The following is a 23,468-nucleotide window of genomic DNA, read 5'->3' on the forward strand; positions in this document are numbered from 1 at the left end:
AGACTACATCATCCTGAGACCAGAAGAATTAGATGGTGCCCGGCTACAACCAATGACTGCCCTGACAGGGAACACAACAGGGAACCCCTGAGGGAGCAGGAGAGCAGTGGGATGCAGACCCCAAATTCTCATAAAAAGACCAGACTTAATGGTCTGACCGATACTGGAAGAACCCCGGTGGTCACGGCCCCCAGACCTTCTGTTGGCCCAGGACAGGAACCATTATTGAAACCAACTCTTCAGACATGGATTGGACTGGACAATGGGTTGAAGAGGGAGGCTGGTGAGGAGTGAGTTTCTTGGATTAAGTGGACGCTTGAGACTATGCTGGCATCTCCTGCCTGGAAGGGAGATGAGAGGGTGGAGGGGGTTTGAAGCTGGTGAAATGGACACGAAAAGAGCGAGCGGAGGGAGAGAGTGGGCTGCCTCATTAGGGGGAGAGTAATTGGGAGTATGAACCAAGGTATACATAAGTTTTTATATGAGTGACTGACTTGATTTCTAAACTTTCACTTAAAGCACAATAAAAATTATTTTAAAAAAATGTTTGACATATGTAGAACAGAAACTTTGAGAGCCTAAATTTTTAACTCAGGGCACACAGAAATTTGTGAAATTGATTTGGTACTGATGCATTTAAGAAAACAAGTATTTGTCCCACACTGTCAACAGAGTGTTATCGATGCTGTGTTAAAAGTATGAACAGGGTATAGTAGTAACACAAAGGAGAGAGGGAGGGGTCACCATCAGAAAAGATATCCTAGAGTCACAGAATCCTGTCATGCTACAAGGACCAAATCTCTGGTTACAGTCCAATCTTTAGACACATTCTAATTTAAACCATATTCAACCAAGCAGTTATGTGTGCAAAGAAACACCTCATGATTCAATCTAGAAAGACAATTTTTCTCCAGCCACAGAACTGAGAAAACCTTAATCACTTACCTACCTGAAGCAGGTTTGTAATAACATAGAATTAGCAGGCCTCTCTTTCCATCTATAACATCTAAAAGATGACCCAGTGGGTGTCTGGGTAGAAATGTTTTGCTAAACTTATTCTAGAGCAGTGTTCCCCAGATATGAGACATATGCATATCTCTAAAATTCCTTTTGACCAGGGTTTTCTGACAGCCATTTCTATCATCTACTCCTTTACTCTGTGAATCTTGTCTTGCAGCTCCACAGTTTTCAAACAGACTTTGATGGAGGAAAAAAAAACAAAATTCTCTTTCCTGATTAGAAATTAAATATTCTTCCACTACGTCACATAAAACCCCCTTGGCCCATAATCTACACATCAATCTGATTGTGTAATATGTGTTAACCAAGTAAAAAGGTGGCTCAAAGAAAAATTAAGAAATGGCATCACTAAAAGCAGCAATTCTCCAAGTTCAGCTTCAAGAAAGAATACCAAATGAGACCAGAAGAACTGGATGGTGCCCAACTACCATTACTGAACATTTTGATCAAAGATTCTACAGAAAAAGTCCTGATCAAAAGGGGAAAAATGCAGAGCAGAATTTCAAATTCTTACAGACTCCATACTTTCTGGAGCCAACGAGGCTGGATGAACCCCCAAAACTACTGCCCTGAGATAACCTTTAAACCAAAAATATCTTGGGAAATCTTAAAACCAAACAATAGTTTAGCTTAACTAGTAAAGAACGTCTGCCTTGAGCATTACGCTGTTCAAAGATGTTATCCAAATGAGATCAAACTGACAATAGCAACTGGAAGGACTATGTAGGAATCTTAGACAGGGCAGTCAGTTTATATTAAAGGAGCAGGAACAACTCAGAAAAACAGGGTGAGAATGGTTGCACTACTTGACAAATGTAATCAATGTCACTGAACTGTATATGTAGAAACAGTTAAGTGGTGTATGTTCTGCAACACAACAAAAATAAAATAAATTATTAAAAAAGAAAAGAATACCAACTACGCACTTACAAAACAATCTGGAGCAAACTGATTTAAAAGTGCAATTACTCAATTACTTTATACACCAGTTCTTTGGAAATCAGAGTAAGTAGAAAAACCCATTGCTTAAAAAATATGTTGTAGCTTCTAGACTAAAACAGATGCAAATCATAAAACAAATCAGAGCTAAGCATTCATCTCTTTTTTAATACCATGCTATAAATTCATTACTATATTTAACCTACAAAAGATCTGAAAAGGCTTAATTCTAAAAACAAAAACCTGTCTTTAGAAGAGTCGAATGAAAAATAACAGCAATGAAATCTCGCCATATGGAAAGTGTTTGAGTCAGTGACATCCAGAGACCAAGCTTAACTCAAGATATTCAGGCTAGAGTGTACCAAGTCTACTGGTTACCTTGGCAGCTACCTATTCCCAAGCATCTACCTTGCAGATATGATCAACCAGACAGCATCTGTTAATAATTCTGAGTGTATTCTATGCATGACCTGACTGAATTAGCATATAACTTCCATCCTCATAAAATCCCTCTGTGGTAAAGTCAGTAAGTACTAACCCCATTTCACACAGAGGGCTAAAAGGCTAAACGATTTTGAGTAACTATGGAGCCTGTGGTACACAGAATAACTGACCCCCAAAATGCCCATGCCCTAATTCCTAGAACCTAAAAAGTGTTATCTTACATGGCAAGGGAGAATTAAGATTGCAGATGAAATTTCTTAATCAACTGACCTTGAGAAGGGGAGATTATCCTAAATTATCCAGGGGGCCCAACAAGTGTCCTTATAAATCAAAGAGGAAGGCAGGAGAGTCAGTAGCAGAGTAGAGAGACACAAAACCATAAATCTATACATATATATATGTATATACCCCTAAAACAATAGCCAAGGTAAGATATATACGTTAAATAAAAAGGCAGAGCAGCATTTGTATTAGTAAGAGCTCCGGTTTCAAGTAGTTTAGGTTTAAATCCCAGTTCTTCCATTTATTAGTGGAATAACCTTAGGCAAATTCCATATCTCTCTCAGCCTTAATTTTTGAAATATGTAAAATAAGGATACTCATATATAACTCTCAGGGTTTTTCTGAGGAATACATTCTAAAACATAAAATCCCTACCATATTAAGAATTAAGTAGGTAGTAGCAATAACTACCAGGTGGTAATAAAAAAAAAGATGGTATAAAGAACATGACCAGGACAAAGGCTGTGCACTATTTATTTTAATACTATTTCAGAACAAGACAAAACTGATGTGACTTAGTTTGACTTTGGGATAAATGGAATGTTCCTACACCAATAACAGACGTACTCAGAAATTACATGGTTACTGTAACAGGATTGTGCTAACTACCAAAGTACATGAGGATTAACCATTACTTATTATAACAGACGTCAACATACTCATGTCAAAGAATCTGTCTTAACATTTCAAAAGTGAACATATAAATTTCAGACTCTATATTACCCGTAAGTTAAATCTTTCTACAATGGTTGCAAATTACTTGAGAAAAGAAAGATTACCATTGGGATTCTTTTCAGTTGGAGGGAAAAAAGGTTGAATACATAAATTAGAGAAAAATAACTACACAGGGAGGGAGGAAGGAATGAATTAAGAATCAAGTCCAAACAACTAAATAAAAAATACGTCTAATGGACAACCAAAAAAACCAAACCCAGTGCCATCAAATCAATCCTGACTCACAGCGACCCTATGGACAACAGAACGAAACACTGCCTGGTCCTGCGCCATCCTTACAATCGTTGTTATGCTTCAGCTCATTGTTGCAGCCACTCTGTCAATCCACCTTGTTGAAGGTATTCCTCTTTTCCATTGACCCTGTACTCTGCCAAGCATGATGTCCTTCTCCAGGGACTGATCCCCCCTGACAACATGTCCAAAGTATGGAAGACGCAGTCTCGCCACTCTTACCTCTAAGGAGCATTCTGGACGCACTTCTTCCAAGACAGGTTTGTTCGGTCTTTTGGCAGTCCATGGTATACTCAATATTCTTCGCCAACACCACAATTCAAAGGCCTCAACTCCTCTTCGGTCTTCCTTATTCACTGTCCAGCTTTCACACGCATATGATGTGATTGAAAATACCATGGCTTGGGTCAGGCGCACCTTAGTCTTCAGGGTGACATCTTTGCTCTTCAACACTTTGAAGAGGTCCTTTGCAGCAGATTTGCCCAATGCAATGTGTCTTTTGATTTCTTGACTGCTGCTTCCATGGTTGTTCACTGTGGATCCAAGTAAAATGAAATCCTTGACAACTTCAATCTTTTCTCCATTTATCATGATGTTGCTCATTGGCCCAGTTGTGAGGAGTTTTCTTTTCTTTATGTTGAGGTGTAATCCATACTGAAGGCTGTGGCCTTTGATCTTCATTAGTAAGTGCTTCAACTCCTCTTCACTTTCAGCAAGCAAGGTTGTGTCATCTGCATAAGGCAGGTTGTTACTGAGTCTTCCTCCAATCCTGATGCCCCGTTCTTCTTCATATAGTCCAGCTTCTCGAATTATTTGTTCAGCATACAGATTAAATAGGTATTGTGAAAGAATACAACCCTGACGCACACCTTTCCTGACTTTAAACCAATCAGTATCCCCTTGTTCTGCCCAAACAACTGCCTCTTTATCTATGTAAAGGTTCCTCATAAGCACAATCCAGTGTTCTGGAATTCCCATTCTTTGCACTGTTATCCATAGTTTGTTATAATCCACACAGTCGAATGCCTCTGCATAGTCAATAAAACACAGGTAAACATCCTTCTGGTATTCTCCGCTTTCAGCCAGGGTCCATCTGACATCAGCAGTGATATCCCTGGTTCCACGTCCTCTTCTGAAACCAGCCTGAATTTCTGGCAGTTCCCTGTCGATATACTGCTGCAGCCGTTTTTGAATGATCTTCAGCAAACTTTTGCTTGCGTGTGATATTAACGACATTGTTCTATAATTTCCACATTCGGTTGGATCACCTTTCTTGGGAATAGGCATAAATATGGATCTCTTAGAGTCAGTTGGCCAGGATGCTGTCTTCCATATTTTTTGGCATAGACGAGTGAGCACCTCCAGCAGTGCATCTGTTTGTTGAAACATTTCAATTGATATTCCATCAATTCCTGTACCCTTGTTTTTCGCCAATGCCTTCAGAGCAGCTTAGACTTCTTCCTTCAGTACCATCAGTTCCTGATCACATGTCACCTCTAGAAATGGTTGAATATCGACTAATTCTTTTTGGTATAACGACTTTGTGTATTCCCTCCATCTTCTTTTGATGCTTCCTGCGTCGTTTAATATTTTCCCCCGTGGATTCCTTCACTATTGCAACTCGAGGCTTGAATTTTTTCTTCAGTTCTTTCAGCTTGAGAAATGCCAAGTGTGTTCTTTCTTTTTGGTTTTCCATCTCCAGCTCTTTGCACATGTCATTATAATACTTTACTTTGTCTTCTCGAGAGGCCCTTTGAAATCTTCTGTTCAGTTCTTTTACTTCATCAATTCTTCCTTTTGCTTTAGCTGCTCGACGCTCAGGAGCAAGTTTCAGAGTCTCCTCTGACATCCATCTTGGTCTTTTCTTTCTTTCCTGTCTTTTCAGTGACCTCTTGCTTTCCTCATGGATGATGTCCTTGATGTCATTCCACAACTCATCTGGTCTTCAGTCACTAGTGTTCAATGTGTCAAATCTATTCTTCAGATGGTCTCTAAATTCAGGTGAGATATACTCAAGGGCATATCTTGGCTCTCGTGGACTTGCTCTGATTTTCTTCAGTTTCAGCTTGAACTTGCTTATGAGCAATTGATGATCTCTTCCACAGTCGGCCCCTGGCCTTGTTCTGACTGATGATATTGAGCTTTGCCATTGTCTCTTTCCACAGATGTAGTCAATTTGATTTCTGCGTGTTCCATCTGGTGAGGTCCATGTGTATAGCCGCTGTTTACATTGCTGAAAGAAGCTATCTGCAATGAAGAAGTTGTTGGTCTTGGAAAATTCTATCATTCGATCTCCGGCATTGTTTCTACCACCAAGGCCATATTTTCCAACTACTGGTCCTTCTTCTTTGTTTCCAACTTTCGCATTCCAATCGCCAGTAATTATCAATGCATCTTGATTGCATGTTTGATCAATTTCAGACTGTAGCAGCTGATAAAAATCTTCTATTTCTTCATCTTTGGCCCTAGTGGTTGGTGCATAAATTTGAATAATACTCATATTAACTGGTCTTCCTTGTAGGGGTATGGATATATCCTATCACTGACAGCGTTGTACTTCAGGATAGATCTTGAAATGTTCTTTTTAATGACGAATGCAACTCCGTTCCTCTTTGAGTTGTCATTCCCAGCGTAGTAAAATATGATTGTCTGATTAGAAATGGCCAGTACCAGTCCATTTCAGCTCACTAATGCCTAGGATATCGATGTTTATGCATTCTGTTTCATTTTCGACAATTTCCAATTTTCCTAGATTCATACTTCGTACATTCCAGGTTCCGATTATTAAAGGATGTTTGCAGCTGTTTCTTCTCATTTTGAGTCATGCCACATCAGCAGGTGAAGGTCCCAAAAGCTTTACTCCATCCACGTCATTAAGGTCAACTCTACTTTGAGGAGGCAGCTCTTCCCCAGTCGTCTTTTGAGTGCCTTCCAACCTGGGGGGGCTCATCTTCTAGCACTGTATCAGACAATGTTCCACTGCTATTCATAAGGTTTTCAATGACTAATGCTTTTCAGAAGTAGACTGCCGGGTCCTTCTTCCTTGTCTTAGTCTGGAAGCTCAGCTAAAACCTGTTCTCCATGGGTGGCCCTGCTGGTTTCTGAATACCTGTGGCATACCTTCCACCACCACAGCAACACTCAAGCCCCTACAGTACGACAAACTGTTGCTGTTAGCGACCCTATAGGACAAAGTAACCTTAAAGCTAAGGAAAACCAAACCAAATCCATTTCTGTCAAGTCGATTCAGACTCACAGCAACCCTACAGGACAGAGGAGAATTGCCCTATAGGGTTTCCAGTGACAGGCTGGTAGATTCAAACCACCGACCTTTTGGTTAGCAGCCAAAGTCTTAACCACAGCCACCCCGATTATATTTTTTAGGTTAGATAATCTTCTGTGTTGTCACTTGGCAGAATAATTGGGACCTTAATTCACAGGACCAAACGGTCTTTGAAAGTATCTTCTGGTTTTATAAGGAGCACTGGCGGTGCAATGGCTCTATGGTGTAATTCGTGAGCCACAGGATTTCAACTCAAAAGTACTTGTGGCAATATAACCTGAAGATTCATTTTTCTCCTACTTTAAAATATTAACTTTTCAAAGCCTTGTACTGTTTTCCTCTAATGTATGATACAAGTTGTCAAACTAGTAAAAGTTCTCCCAAAAGGACTAAGTCCACCGTAGTTTGTTGTAATAATTTTCTCATTGTTTCTTCTACTTTTTAAGATAACAGGGGTGATTTACATAGGAATGTTTAACATAATGATGTATTAAAATTTTTTTTTTTTTTCAATTAAAAAAGTACACCCTCCATTGGGTTTCTAAACTAATTTCACTATTCAGTAAAACCATCAACTTTTATTACCCACTTGTAATAACTAGCAGAGAGGCAACACGGTTCAGTTTACTAACAAAGGAATAGTCCCTACCATCACCTTAATGTGTTGTTGTTGCTCTTGTTCTTAGGTGCCATCAAGTCAGTTCTGACTCATAGTGACTCTATGTGCACAAGAAAAAGCACCGCCCAGTCCTGTGCCATCCTCACAATTATTTCTGTGTTTAACCCCATTGTCGCAACCACTGCTGTCAATCCATCTCACTGAGGGTCTTGGTCTTTTGTGCTGCCCTCTACTTTACCAAGCATGATATCCTCCTCCAGCAACTAGTCCCTCCTGATAACATGTCCAAAGTGCATGAGACGAAGTCTTGCCATCCTTGCTTCAAAGCAGCATTCTGGCTGTACTTTTTCCAAGACAGATTTGTTCATTCTTCTGACAGTCCGTGGTATATTCAATATTCTTTGCCAACACCATAATTCAAAGGCATCAATTCTCTTTAGGTTTTCCTTATTCATTGTTCAGCTTTCCCGAGCATATGAGGCAACTGAAAACACCATGGCTTGAGTCTGGTTAACCATAGTCCTCATGGTGACATCTTTGCTTTTTAACACTTTAAAGAGGTCTTTTGCAGCAGATTTGCCCAATGCAATACATCATTTATTTCTTGACTGCTGCTTCTGGGGCGCTGATCGTAGATCCAAGTAAAATGAAATCCTTGACAATGTCAGTCATTTCACCATTTACCACAATGTTGCCTATTGATCAATCCAGTTGTGAGGATTTTGGTTTTCTTTACACCGAGGTGCAATCCATACTGAAGGGTGTAGTCTTTGATCTTAATTGGTAAGTGCTTCAAATCCAAATGTTCACTTTCTGAAAGCAAGGTTGTATCATCTGCAAATCACAGGTTATTAATGAGTCTTTGTCCAATTCTGATGTCAAGTTCTTCTTCATATAGTCTAGTTTCACGGATTATTTGTTCAGCATACAGACTGAATAAGTATGGTGAAAAAAATAAAATCCTGACACATGCCTTTCCTGATTTAAAACCACGCAGTATACCCTTGTTCTATTTGACTGACTACTTCTTGGTCTATGTACAGGTTCTGCCTGAGTACAATTAAGCGTTCTGGAATTCCCATTGTTTGCAATGTTATCCATAATTTGCTATGATCCACACAGTCGAATGCCTTTGTATGGTCAATGAAACACAGGTGAACATCTTTCTTATATTCTCTACTTTCAGCCAAGACCTAATATCAGCATTGATATCCCTCGTTCCATGTCCTTTTCTGAATCCAGCTTGAATTTCTGGCAGTCCCCTGTAGATGCACTGCTGCAACAGCTTTTGAATGATTTCATCAAAATTTTGTTTGCATGTGATATTAATGATATTGTTTGATAATTCCTGCATTCTGTTGGATCACCTTTCTTTGAAACGGGCACAAATATGGACCTATTCCAGTTGGTTGGCCATGTAGCTATCTTCCAAATTTCTTGGCATAGATAAGTGAGCACCTCCAGTGCTGCATCCATTTGTTGAAACATCTCAATTGGTATTACATCAGTTGCTGGAGCTCTGTTTTCCCCCAATGCCTTCAATGCAGCTTAGACCTCTTCCTTCAGTATCATCATATGCTACCTACTGAAATGGCTAAACCTCAACCAGTTCTTTTTGATATAGTGACTCTGTGTATTCCTTCCATCTTCTTCTGACGCTCCCTGAGTTGTTCAACATTTTCCCCGTAGAATCTTTCAATATCGCAACTCAAGGCTTGAATTTTTTCTTCAGTTCTTTCAGCTTGAGAAATGCCAAGCATGTTCTTCTATTTTGGTTTTCTAACTCTAGGTCTTTGCACATCTTGTTATAATACTTTACTTTGTCTTCTCGAGCCACCCTTTGAAATTTTCTCTTCAGGTCTTTTACTTCATCATTTCTTCCATTTGCTTTACCTACTTGACATTCAACAGCAAACTTCACAGTCTCTTCTGACATCCATTTTGATCTTTTCTTTCTTTCCTGTCTTTTTAATGACCTTCTGCTTTCTTCATGTATGATGTTCTTTACATCATCCCACAACCAGTGTTGTCTTCGACAATTAACACTTTAAAGAGGTCTTTTGCAGCAGATTTGCCCAATGCAATACATCATTTATTTCTTGACTGCTGCCTCCATGGCGCTGATCGTGGATCCTAGTAAAATGAAATCCTTTTTACTTGCATCAATGGTTCAAATCTATTCTTGAGATGGTCTCTAAATTCAGGTGGAATACACTCAAGGTCATATTTAGGCTCTCACAGACTTGTTTTAATTTTCTTTGGCATCAACCTGAATTTATACACCAGCAATTGATAGGCTACTCGGCAGTTGACCCCGGACTTGTTCTGAATGATGATATTGAGCTTCTCCATCATCTCTTTCCACAGACATAGCTGATTTGATTCCTGTGTATTTCATCTGCTGAGGCCCACATGTATAGCTGCCGTTTACATTGTGGAAAAGAAAAACTGCAATAAAGAAGTCACCAGTCTGCAAAATTCTATCATGCGATCTACAGAGTTGTTTCTATCACCATATAAGGGCATATTTTCAACTACTGATTCTCTTCATTTGTTTCCAAATTTCTCATTACAATAACCATTAATCATCAATGCATCTTGATTGCATGTTTGATGAATTTCAGACTGCAGAAGTTGGTAAAAATCTTCAATGTCTTCATCTTTGGTATTAGTGGTTGGTGCAAAATTAAAGTAATATTTGTATTAAGTGGTCTTCCTTGCAGGCGTATGGATATTACCCTATCACTGACAGCGCTGTACTTCATGATAGATCTTAAAATGTTCTTTTTGACAATGAATGCAACGCCATTCCTCTACAATTTGTCATTCTCAGCACAGTAGACCATACAATTGTCCAATTCAAAATGGCCAATACCGGTCCATTTCACCTCACTAAACGCCTACTAGGATACCTATCTTCAAGCATTCCATTTAATTTTTGACAACTTCCAATTTCCCTAGATTCATACTTAGTACATTCTACATTCCAATTAAGTTTAATGTGTACCTCTGGGCAAAATCACTCAACGTCTTTGCATCTGCTTCTTCAACCATAAAAAAGGAAAAATGCTGCTGACCTGCTTCAAAGGGATGTTGAAAGAAATAACTAATGATTATGAAACACTTTAAAAACATTAATGCGCATTTAGAAACACTATAATTGTAGTGTGAAAGAACCCCTTATAAACCACATATTCTTACCCTGAGCATCTGCTGTGGACAATGACTAATGTGGTCTGCCCCAAAATTAACCTTTCTAATGGAAGCTACTAAGGAGCCCAGGTGGTGCAATGGTCAAGAACTTAACTGCTAAACCGGAAGGTTGGCAGTTCAGACCTACCAGCCACTCATAGGACACAGACACAGAAGTTTTCTTCCATAAAGATTACAGCCTTGGAAACCCTATGGGGCAGTTCTACTCTGTCCTATAGGGTCGCTATGAGTCAGAATCGACTCGACAGCACAACAAGAGCAATAACAATGAAAGCTACTAGGGATCCCAAGGAACAGAGTTAATAATGATAGAACCAGCTTCTCTAGAAACCAGCCTACAGCATAGGGATACTCCCTTAATAATCCTCACAGCTTACGTTCTAATAGCAAACTCATGCAATTAGATATCATTAATAGCATTAGAATAATAACCTATAAAGATATGAGAGCCCGCTATATATTTTACAGATGATTGCAACTATTTACCACCTACTAGTACTAGATGGTCAGATAAATTAACGATATTTCCTGAATACCCACGGAATGCTAAACACTCCTAGAATCAAGGCCTAGACATATCTGACAAAAGTTAAAACTAAGAAAATATACTGGTACCCTATATAAATCACTTACTGGTAGAGAAAATAACATACTTAATGCAAATAAATTTTGCTAAAGCCATCAAAAAGAACCACACAGATCTGTACGTACTGACACAGAAGAATATCCATGACGGAGTAAGTAAAAAAAGTAAGCTACAGAACAATATGTATTTTATGAGCCCACTTTTGCAAAAACAAATATATATATATATATATATATATATAAGTTCACGTGTGCAAAGAAAAGGTTATAGAAGAATATACCCTAAATTTACTCAACTTACCAACAAGAAGTGAGACTAGAAAAGGTAATGACTATTTATTTTTACTTTAATATTTAATAGTTACAGCAAGCTAGTATTGCTTTTGTAATAAAAACTTTAATTCTGCTAGGAGCAGAACTAGTTTAGAGAAATAAGTATTTCTTTAAGTTGAGGCAAAGCAAAAATAGACACTTCCCAGTGACTTAAAAGTGTCAAAAGCCCTGATTTGCCTTTTTTTAAAACATCACCAAATAAATAACAGCTGCGCAATTTTCATCAAAAAAATTCAGATAAAAAACAGAAACGGGTCCTTTGTTGAGGTATCCTTATGAAGATCAAACAGAAAATGTGAAAAGCTATATTTTAATAAACTCCCAAATAGGTGTAAGCCATGCTGCTTCATTTAAACTATGAAACCAATCAGACAAACAAACAAAAAAACCCACTGCGTGGAGTCAAGTCCGACTCATAGTGACCCTATAGAACAAAGCAGAACTCCCCCATAGGGTTTCCAAGGAACGGCTGGCTGGTGGATTTGAACTGCTGACATTTTGGTTAGCAGCTGAGCTCTTAACCACTGAGCAACCAGGGCTCTTTCATTTTCAAGCCTGTTCTTCTTCCTCTTTACTACTTCTCTCTAGGTAGAAACTTAGGCTTGGCAGGGCCCCAACATTCATTTGCTCCACCCCATAGACTTACCATTGTAGACTGGCTTCAGGTTACTAACTGCCACCATCAAAGCACTGAGCTAGCTGATCAAGAGAAGAAAAAAATTCTTGCCCCACATAAGCCATGCTAGAGGTGGATGCTGACCCAGGGGAAAAAAAAAACATATATATACACACACACATATATATACGTATGGGTATATACATATACATATACACATACACATACACATACACATACACATACACATACACATACACATACATATACATATACACACACACTGGCTCAACCAATACAGTAACAACCTTCTAGGCTCGGAAGTAAAATCTACTTTTCCCTTGAAAGAATCCTTTCTAGTCAAGATGACAGCAAATTAGCATGGATGACAAGTATTATATTTACTAAGAACAGCTTTTGTATTAGGAAGGACTAGGATAAATAAAAGTTTGAAAAGCAAACAAAGAGTCTTTGAAATAAGGATGAGGGTTGAACAACACGATGAACACAGTATCACTGAACTGTACAGATAAAGACTGTTGAAATGTCAAAAGGTTTATTACATAATATTTATCACAATTAAAAGAAAAAAAAACAGAGTCCTTGGAATAAGGAAATCTGGCTTTCACCTTTCATTAAAAGTTCTGTTTTAAAAGGTTTCAAAAAGGCAAAAATAACAGGTTTTGATCTTTACTACAAAATAGTAACTTTTCAGACAAACTTCCCAATAATCTTTTTTAAGGAAAAAAAAAAAAACTAAAATCACTACAAACCAAACCTGTTGCCGTGCAGTCAATTCCGACTCATAGTGACCCTATAGGACAAAGTAGAACTGCCTCATAGGATTTCCAATGAGCATCTGGTGGAATCGAACTGCAGACCTTTTGGTTAGCAGCCATAGCTCTTAACCCCTACGCCACCAGGGTTTCCAGAATCACTTTACCGCTCTGAAATTTCACAAGAATTTCCACATTCTTTGTATGGAACTAATAATAGTAAAAAAAAAAAACCACTACCGTCGAGTCGATTCCGAGTCTAATAATAGTAAAAAAATAATAGTAGCTACTATTTATTCAGAATTTACCATGTGGTGGAGCATATATTTAGAATTTTATGTTTCTTATTATATTCAGTCATTCCCAACAACTCTATGAGGTAGGTACTACAATCATTACTCATTTTAGGTGAGAATGCCAGCCTTTTTGGGAAGTTTAAGAAACTTGTCCACTTGACTGGTAAGCAGGAGAGTTGTGATTTGATCCTAAGGGGTCTTGATTCAAGAATCCTCCCTAGAATCTGGAAGGCATTACGCTGAGTGAAATTAGTCAGTTGCAAAAGGACAAATATTGTATAAGATCACTATTGTAATAACTGGAGAAATAGTTTAAACAGAGAAGAAAAAATTCTTTGATGATTATTAGAAGGACAAAGGAGGGAGAGGAGTTTTCACTAATTAGATGGTAGGTAAGAATTATTTCAGGTGAAGGGAAAGACAACACACAATACAGGAGAGGTCAGCACAACTGGACTAAACCAAAAGTAGTTTCCTGAATAAACTGAATGCTTTAACCCTAGCATAGCAGGGGCAGGGGTTTGGGGACCATGGCTTCAGGGGACACCTAAGTCGACTGACATAATAAAATCTTTTAAGAAAACATTCTGCATACCACTTTGTAAAGTGGTTTCTGGGGTCTTAAATGCTAGCAAGCAGCCATCTAAGATGCATCAATGGGTCTCAGCCCACCTGGAGCAAAGAAGCATGAAGAACACCGAAGACACAGGTAATCATGACCCCGAGAGACAGAAAGGACCACATAAACCAGAGACTAATCGGCCAGAGACCAGAAGAACTAGATGGTGCCCGGGTACAACCGATGACTGCCCTGACAGGGAACACAACAGAGAACCCCTGAGGGAGCACGAGAGCACCGGGATACAGACCGCAAGTTCTCATAAAAAGACCAGACTTAATGGTCTGACTGAGGCTAGAAAAACCCTGGAGGTCATGGTCCCCAGACTGTTAGCCCAAGACATGAACCATTCCCACAACCAACCCCTCAGACAGGGATCAGACTGGACTATGGGACAGAAAATGATACTGGTGAAGAATGAGCTTCTTGGATCAAGTAGACACATGAGACTATGTTGGGATCTGAGAGATGAGAGAGCAGAGGGGGTCAGAAGCTGGCCAAATGGACATGAAAATAGAGAGTGAAGGGAAGGAGTGTGCTGTCTCATTAGGGGGAGAACAATTAGCAGTATATAGAAAGGTGTATGTAAATTTTTGTATGAGAGGCTGACTTGATTTGTAAACTTTCACTTAAATCACAGTAAAAATTGAAAAAAAAAAAAAAAAGAATCCTCCCTGTATCAGCTCATAAAAGAAGTGATAGGCTTCTACCAAAATAATATAGCTACCATGTATTGACTGCTCAGAACTATGCCAAGCACAGTATAAAGCATTTGATATATGATACTTCATTTAGTCCTTAAACAATCTTGCAAGGTAGCTATTATTACCCTCAACTTGTTTAATCTCAAAAATAAATAACTTTTCCCAAAGTTCTGCGGTCAAGTAAAGGACACAGACAGGGCTAGAAACAAGAGCTCTTTCTTTCAAAGCCATATACAAACCAATAATAAGGTGCCAGTGCACCAGCACCCCCCTACTGCCCGCCTGCCAACACTAAGGTTAAGCTAAAAAGATGCTGACCCCAGGTACAAAAATGTAGGATTTTATACTTATTTCTAAGTGCATCTTAAAGTTAATTACATCTGGTTATTCACTGTTCTCATAGGGTCGCTATGAGCCGGAATCGACTCGACGGCACTGGGTTGGGTACTCACTGTTAGATATTATCCTTGCCTCAGTATACCTCATTAGGGCAAATAACTGAATGTGGACAAGATGAGAGCAAAAATATATTAACTTTTATAACAGATTCGTAAATAATACCCACAGTGCTAAAAGCTATTTTTCCAAATTTCCACACTGGCCTTTTATAATTACGAAATGTTGCCATGAATCAAAGCCTTTTTAATTATAATTGAAAAAACTCAGATTCTTCTTAGGAATCCAAAAAAGTGAACACCTCAAGCAATATACAAAAGCAAAAGAGAAAATAAAATGAGTAGTGCCCAGCTGCATCACCCATTTATTTAACGGTAAGAGGCTATCCAAATGACTATTCTTAATACCAAATACAGAGAACAGATAAGGTTCTATAGAGCTGTGTTTCTAACATTTGAATTATGGATTCCATTGAGACTGTGACAAAAGCTGCGGTTTCTCTCCTCAGAAAGTGTATGACCAGGTAAAATTTTACATGGCACTTTGAGGAGGGAGAAATTTATGGAGACCTTGAAAAGCCTCTACTGGAACCCTTTAAAGTATTAGCAAGTGTTAATTAAGGAATACTAGAACTCAAGATAAGTGGTGTTTTAGAACTTTATCATTTTTGCTTTTTTTTTATTATGCCTCTTGCTTTTATTAGCCAGCCTAAAATATGACTATTAGTATTGTAAAGTAAACACAACATTTGCCTTCTCCAACTACGTAAGCTGATCTTAGTATATCTGCTTTTTATTTTGTGTAAGCTGTTCATATACTTCTATAAATTAATTTTTTTTCTTCACCAAATCTACATGATGTCTCCAATTTTAGTGTGAAAATTATCAGGGTCTAGAAATACACTATTTTCCATGGAAAACTTGAATGTCAGGATTCCCTGCACAAGATCCTGAAAAAACTTACACGTAATCATTAATTACAACAAAAGTTCTCTTTTAAAATTAATTTAAACAAACTGATCAGTTGTTTTAAGAAGTAGCAAATGTACTGTCTTATTTGGGTGTAGGTGGCCTGGCAATGCAGTGGTTAAGCACTCAGATGCGAATGGAAAGGTCGGTGGTTCGCACACACCAGCTGCTCCGTGGGCGACAGATGTGGCAGTCTGCTCCCATACAGAGTATAGCCTTGGAAATCCTATGGGGCAGTTCTACTCTATCCTATAGGGTGGCTAGGAGTTCGAATTGACTAGACAGCATCGGATTTTTTGGTTTGTTTTGTTTTGTATTTGGGTATAAACTAATTAAATGAAGGTATTTAAATCATCTTGGGAACAAAGCTAGTTAGAGCTTATGTTTTGTTCAATGTCCATTAGTTTAAAAGGAGCCCCCAACTGAAAAGAAAACAATGTTGATATGCTTCCGTTTTTCTTCATATTCAAATTAAGTTACAAGCTAAAAAAACAATGTTTTGCACTTAGGTAATCAATGAACATTTCAAAGAATTCTATTTGCAACGTACATCTTACAAAATTCCACACCTTCCACAACCTGCAATCATTTAAAAAGCAATTAATGTAACTATGGTTTCCACTGTTTCCTTTAAGTGTCATCTAGTGTTTCTAAATTCACAGGAATTTAGAAACATCCTACAAGATCTACCACTTTTGTTCTGTGACACCAAAAGGAAAGCAGCAGGAGTCCTGTTTTTTAAAAAATTTGTAAAGAATAGTTGGCAAATCTTTTAAATGTATCTGGTACTAAAAAATTAATATAGTACAACAGTATTTACTTAGTCACATTTCACATACTGCAGTTACCATTTGTTACAAGTATAAAATACAAACACTTATTTCCAGAATTTAAGTAGCCCTAATTTCACCCTGGAAACCCCTGGGGGCATAGCAGTTAAGAGCTACAGCTTCTAACCAAAAGGCTCACAGTGCAATCCACCAGATGCTCCGTGCAAACCACACACGGCAGTTCTACTCTGTCCTATAGGGTCACTATGAGTCAGAATTGACTCAAGGGCAACAAGTTTAGTTTCTGGTTTTAACTTCATCCTAAGGCACCCTGGTGGCACCATGGTTAAGCACCTGGCTACTAACGGAAAGGCTGGTGGTTCGAACTTATCCAGAAGCATCTGTTCCCACAAATATTACAGCCTAGGAAACCCTATGGGGCAGTTTTACTGTGTTGCATGGGGTTCCTCTGAATCAAAAATCAACTGGACAGCACCTAACAACAATCACTTCATCCTAAACTCCATTTTTCCAATTAGTCAGGCAAAAAATCTTGGTGTCATCCTTGACTCTCTCTTCTACATTCAATCAGACAAGAACCCCTGTTGGCTCTTGCTTTAAAATACATCTAGGAAAAAAAGTTACATCTAGATTCTGACCACTTCTCACCTCCTCCACGGTGACCACCCTGGTATGAGCCACCACCATCTCACCATTATCCTTTATTAAAACTGTTTTCTAACCTGTCTGCTTCTATCCTTGACCCTCCTATAGCCTGTCTGAACACAGCAGTCAGTGATAGTTTAAAAAAAATTATGAAAATGTATCACTCTGGAAGAAGAGTATGTCACTCCTGTGTTCAAAACTCTGCAATCGCACCCTGTGTCTTTCAGAGTGAAAGCCAAAGTCCTCACGAAGGCCTCCAAGTGATTTGATCTGCTCCCCCACATTTCCTTTACCTGTCGGTCCTCATGCCCTACCCATCTCTTCCTTATTCCACTTTAGCCACTCTGGCTTCAGTGTTCTTGGCCTGGCCTGCCACATAAGCACATGGTTAACTCACCTCCTTCCTTCAAGTATCTGCCTGAAGTATTTGCTTGAAATGCCTAGTCAATAAAGCCTACCCTGACAACCATATTTAGTATTATAACCTGCCCCAATTCCCATGTTCCCTATCCTCTGGACCCTGCTTCACTCCTCTTATTTCCATACTACTTATCATCTAATGGAAACCCTGGTCGAATAGCGGTTAAGTGCTACGGCTGCGATCCAAGAGGTTGGCAGTTCAAATCCGCCAGGTGCTCCCTGGAAACTCTATCAGGCAGTTCTATTCTGTCCTATAGGGCCGTTATGAGTCAGAATCAACTCGACAGCAGTGGGTTTGGGTTTTTGTTTTTTTTTTTTTTTTTTTTGCTTTTATCACCTAATAATGAGCCCTGGTGGCACAGTGGTCACTCGCTCAGCTGATGACCAGAAGGTCAGCAATTCGAACCCACCAGCCACCCAGTGGGAGAAGGATGTGGCAGGCTGCTTTCATAAAGATTTACAGCCTTGGAAACCCTACAGGGCAGTCGACTCTATGGCAATGAGTCTGGTTTGAGTTTATCTCCTGACGAACTAAATAATTATTTATTATGTTTATTCTTAATTGTCTACCTCCTCTCTCTTTAAATAGTAAGATCCATGAGGCCAGAAGTTTTTCTGTTTTGTTCATTGATATACCCCAAACGGCTAGAACAGGGACTAGCACATAGTAACCACTCATGTTGAATGAATGAAAAAAAAAAAGTCCAGCTCCTTGATGGCCACTTGTAAAGCTACACAAAACACCTTAAGTTAAACACTCAGCTCACAACAGGACTATCACAGATAGTATTACTACCCTAAAACTGGAAAGGTCCCCAAGAGAATTGAAAATACATGTTCAGATACGTGCTTATACGAATAATAGTAGCATTATTCATAATAGCAAAAGTAAAAACCCAAACGTCCACCAACTGACGGATGGATTAACAAAATGTTGCATATCCAACATTATTCAGCAACAATAAGGAATAAGGTGCTAAAAAGAATATTGTTGTTGTTGTCGTTAGGTGCCGTCGAGTCAGTTGCGACTCATAGCAACCCTATGTACAACAGAACGAAACACTGCCTGGTCCTGCGCCATCCTTACAATCGTTGTTATGCTTCAGCTCGTTGTTGCAGCCACTCTGTCAATCCACCTTGAGGGTCTTCCTCTTTCTCACTGACCCTGTACTCTGCCAAGCATGATGTCCTTCTCCAGGGACTGATCCCCCCTGACAACATGTCCAAAGTATGGAAGACGCAGTCTCGCCATTCTTACCTCTAAGGAGCATTCTGGACGCACTTCTTCCAAGACAGGTTTGTTCAGTCTTTTGGCAGTCCATGGTATATTCAATATTCTTCGCCAACACCACAATTCAAAGGCCTCAACTCTTCTTCAGTCTTCCTTATTCACTGTCCAGCTTTCACACGCATATGATGTGATTGAAAATACCATGGCTTGGGTCAGGCGTACCTTAGTCTTCAGGGTGACATCTTTGCTCTTCAACACTTTGAAGAGGTTTTTTGCAGCAGATTTGCCCAATGCAGTGGGTCTTTTGATTTCTTGACTGCTGCTTCCATGGCTGTTGATTGTGGATCCAAGTAAAATGAAATCCCTGACAACGTCAATCTTTTCTCCATTTATCACAATGTTGCTCACTGGTCCAGCTGTGAGGATTTTTGTTTTCTTTATGTTGAGGTGTAATCCATACTGAAGGCTGTGGTCTTTGATCTTCATCAGTAAGTGCTTCAACTCCTCTTCACTTTCAGCAAGCAAGGTTGTGTTATCTGCATAACGCAGGTTGTTACTGAGTCTTCCTCCAAGCCCGATGCCTCGTTCTTCTTCATATAGCCCAGCTTCTTGTATTATTTGTTCAGCATACAGATTAAATAGGTATGGTGAAAGAATGCAACCCTGACGCACACCTTTCCTGACTTCGAACCAATCCGTATCCCGTTGTTCTGTCTGAACAACTGCCTCTTGATCTATGTAAAGGTTCCTCGTGAGCACAATTAAGTGTCCTGGAATTCCCATTCTTCGCAATGTTATCCATAGTTTGTTACGTTCCACACAGTCGAATGCCTTTGCATAGTCAATAAAACACAGGTAAACATCCTTCTGGTATTACTATTATTATTCAAAAAGAATATATTCAAAAAGAATATACATGCTACTAAATGGACGAACCTTGAAGACATTATGCTAAACAAAAGAAGCCTGTCACAGAAGTCACACACTGTATGATTTCATTTATATGAAATGTCCAGAATAAGAACATTGAGAGGCAAAAAGTAAATTAGGAGTTTCCAAGGGCAGGGGGAGGGGAAAACGGGTAGTAACTGGTAATGGCTACGGGGTTTCTTTTTGGGGAGACGAAAATTTCTGATGTTAAGATAGTAGCGATGGTTGCACGGCCTTGTGAAAACACCAAAAACTACTGAACTGTACACTTTAAAACAGTGAACTTTATGGTATAGGAATCATTTCCCATTTTTAAAATTTACAGAAAAAAAAAAACTGATAGGACTGCTCAGCTGAATGTTCACTGCTCAGCAATAAGGGAAATCTAGTTGTACCTAGCTCTAAGAATCTTATCCATCAACTAATCACAGCAAAAAGAAAAAAGAAGCGGGGTATAAATCTGTAAGTCCCCAGGTACTGCAGTCAACATACTCAGCTGCTAAGCAAAAAGTTAGAGGTTCAAGTCCACCCAGACACGTCTCAGAAGAAAGGCCTGGCAATCCACTTCCAAAAAATCAGTGACTATGGATAACATTGCGAAGAATGGGAATTCCAGGACACTTAATCACCTATGGAGCACAGTTTTACTATGACACACATGGGGCACCATGAACTGGAATCAACAGCAACCGGTGGTGGTGGACTCATCTACAGAAAGCAGCAAGTGGGACTTTTCCCCCTCAGCCAATCTATTCAAATCCTATCACCCTCACCATTAAACACATTCTCAACACAACCGCTTTTCACCACCAGGTTCACCACCACCTCTCACCAGAGTGTGACAGCCTTACAACTGCTCTCCCTACTTCCGCTCTTGCTCCTCGCGTTCTGTCTATTTTCTACACAGTAGTTGCTGTTCTTTTTTGAAAATTGTCATGGATTGAGTTGTGTCCCCAAAAATATCTGTCAACTTGGCTAGGTCCTGATTCCCAGTATTATATGTCTATCATTTTGTCATCTGATGTGATTTCCCTGTGTTGTAAGTCCTATCGCTACGATATAGTTAGAAGAATGGTGGCAGTTACACTGATGAGATGTACAAGATTAGATACTGTCTTAAGCCACTTTTGAGATATAAAAGAAGTGAACAGAGAGACATGGGAACCTCATACCACCAACAATGAAGAGCAAGAGCGCACATCCTTTGAACCCAGGGTGTCTACGCTGAAAAGCTCCTAGACCAAGGGAAGACTGATTGATGAGAAGGACCTTCCTCCAGGGCTGACAGAGAAAGCCTTCCCCTGGAGCTGACGCCCTACATTTGGACTTGTAGCCCAATAGACTGTGAGAGAATAAACTTGTTTGTTGAAGCCATCCACTTGTGGTATTTCTGTTATAGCAACACTAGTTGAGTAAGACAAAAATGTACATCAGATCACTTCACTCTCTTGCTCAAGACCCTTCAATGACTTCCTAATACACTTCAGATGTTATTCTAAGTCCTTATCAAGGACTACAAAGCCCTACATTGGACTAGCCCTTGCCTACATCTCTAAACTCACACCACACACCTCAGCCCTAATCGCCTTCTTCCTGATCTTAAATATGCACAGCTCATTCAGTTCTACCTTCTAGTTTGTTGGTAATACCTGGGGTCTTAAAAGCTTGCCAAGCAGCCATTTAAGGCACAACAACCTGGAGCAACAGAGGAAAAAGGAGACTCAGGAACAAGAAGAGAAAATTAAATGTGTGGCTAATTGCTTCCATGAACAACTGCCTCCTTGCCATGAGACCAGAGGAACTGAACGGTGCCCAGCCACCATTACTGAACAATGTGATCAAAGATTCTACAGAAGAATCCTGATCAAAAGGGAGGAAATGTAGAGCAGAATTTAAAATTCTCACGGACTCCAGATTTTCGGGAGCAATGGAGGCTGACTGAACCCCTGAAACTATTGCCCTGAAATAACCTTTAAACCTTAAACCAAAAATACCACCTGAAGCCTTCCTAAAACCAAACAATATTTTAGCTTAACTAGTAAAGAATGTCAGCCTTGAGCATTATGCTCTTCCAAGATCTACTTATAGTTTCCATATACATCACACCCTGCTTTTTTCCTTCTTACTTTCAACATGCTGTTCCCTTTATGTCTGAAACACTTTTTCACCTAGCCAAAGCTTAACATCTCAGCTTAAATGTCAGCGCTACCAGAGAGCTGTCCGTGAACCCAGTCTGATCCAGATATCCTATTCTATCCTCCCACAAACACTTCTCACAATCACTATATGCTGTAATAAGTATTCTTATAATTAAACATGCTGTAACTTTTGCTTTATTTTTCTGTCCTATACTAAATTGTGAGCTCCTCGAGAGCAGGTCACCTTACTCACCTTCATACCACACTGCCTGACACACGGAAGGTGGTATTGGTAAACGAATGATTTATTTAAGAATGAAAGAGGGAGGGAAAGACAGAAACAGAAAAAGGGGAAGACAGAAGAGTATTATAAAAGGGCATCTGTTATCAATCCATTAATTTTATGTAATCACTGAAAAAAGAATGGTACATCTGAAAAAGCCAACCTACCCAGATTCTAAGTACAATCATCCAAATCCCTCATCCCAAAAATTCTGCTGTTTAGTCCATCCAGGCCACCTCATCTAAAAATTTACTACAATGTAATAAGAGATGCTAGTAACATGCACAAGACATAAGCAGGAAAAAAAAATTTAGTTCAGAAAAAAAGGTAGGAAATGAATTTGACATAACTAAAATTGTCTCAGAATTATTTATAAACATAAATGAACCACCATTTCCTGATAATGCTCTATCAGTGGTGTTGAAAAATCTACCTAAAGTACAAAAAATAAACCCAACATAACATCAACACCATGATCTATGTTAAAGCATAAATTGTGTTTCAAGTCACATTTCTCAAAAACACAATGTACAAAAATACCACAAGATAAAGCATACTCATCAGTAAAGATGCTGTATTTATTTAAATAAATTCTTAAAGAACTACATGAAAATTCCTGTTAAAACATATAACACTGAAAACGACCTGTACATTTTTATGTTGGGAATTCAAAGCAATAGCTGAAAAGTATTATTACTAAATATTCTTTCAGTTACCTCACAACACTGTCACTTAGCAATTTTTTTTTTAATTTTGTCATCAATGGGACAGAGACACTACAAACTTAAAATCTTGCTTCAAAATACCAATATTCTTGGTAAAATCCAGTAAGTGGCAAAAATTCTTCTACAGTTCCATTGTCATTATAGAATACAAATTGGGAATACAAAACAAAAAATAATTTAAGCCCAATATAACCAATACTAGATACTTCTTGATCTGTAATTTTGCCTAAAAAAATATCAGTTATG

General features: G+C 38.9%; 1 protein-coding gene across 3 annotated transcripts in view; it reads right to left on the reverse strand.

Moving 5' to 3' along the window:
* ARID4B (AT-rich interaction domain 4B) overlaps window positions 1-23,468 on the reverse strand; it is a 192,024-nt gene that overhangs the window by 165,397 nt on the left and 3,159 nt on the right. The window lies entirely within an intron of this gene.

Source organism: Loxodonta africana, chromosome 25 (assembly GCF_030014295.1).
Source record: "Loxodonta africana isolate mLoxAfr1 chromosome 25, mLoxAfr1.hap2, whole genome shotgun sequence".
Lineage (NCBI taxonomy): Eukaryota > Metazoa > Chordata > Mammalia > Proboscidea > Elephantidae > Loxodonta > Loxodonta africana.